A 546-nucleotide genomic window follows, 5' to 3' on the forward strand; every position below is an offset into this window, starting at 1 on the left:
AGAGAGAGAGAAAGAGGGAGGATGGGAGAGAGAGAGACAGAGCAAGAGAGAGAGAAAGAGGGAGGATGGGAGCAGAGCGAGAGATATACAGACAGATAGAGAGGCACACAAACCACGATGGAATAATCACTTACATTCACACGATCGTCGTCATCAACGCGCAACGATTTCACGCATGACACCGCTACGTACAATAATCCCCCCCCCACGCTACAATCTCCTACGCAACGCTGACAAACGTAAACACCAACAACCGCCGTTTCCGCCTCCCGATGTTCCGTCGCCCCGTAATAATGCGGTCGAACGCAGCGCGGCGCCCCCTGGCGGTGGCGACCTACCTCAGGTACACGAAGGTGACGAGAGCGATGAGGAAGATGAGGCAGACAGTAAGTGAGATGAGCAGAGTCAGCTGTCTGATGCTTGCCTGATACGCCAGCAGGTCCAGCTGTGAGGTGCCTGCAGCGAGATAAATATTAAAGTGATTACGTCACGAATTTCTAGCACCATCAAGTAGTATATTTGTGTGTTATTTGTACAAAATAAAAT

This window comes from Priapulus caudatus, unplaced genomic scaffold (assembly GCF_000485595.1).
Source record: "Priapulus caudatus unplaced genomic scaffold, Priapulus_caudatus-5.0.1 Scaffold2774, whole genome shotgun sequence".
Lineage (NCBI taxonomy): Eukaryota > Metazoa > Priapulida > Priapulimorpha > Priapulimorphida > Priapulidae > Priapulus > Priapulus caudatus.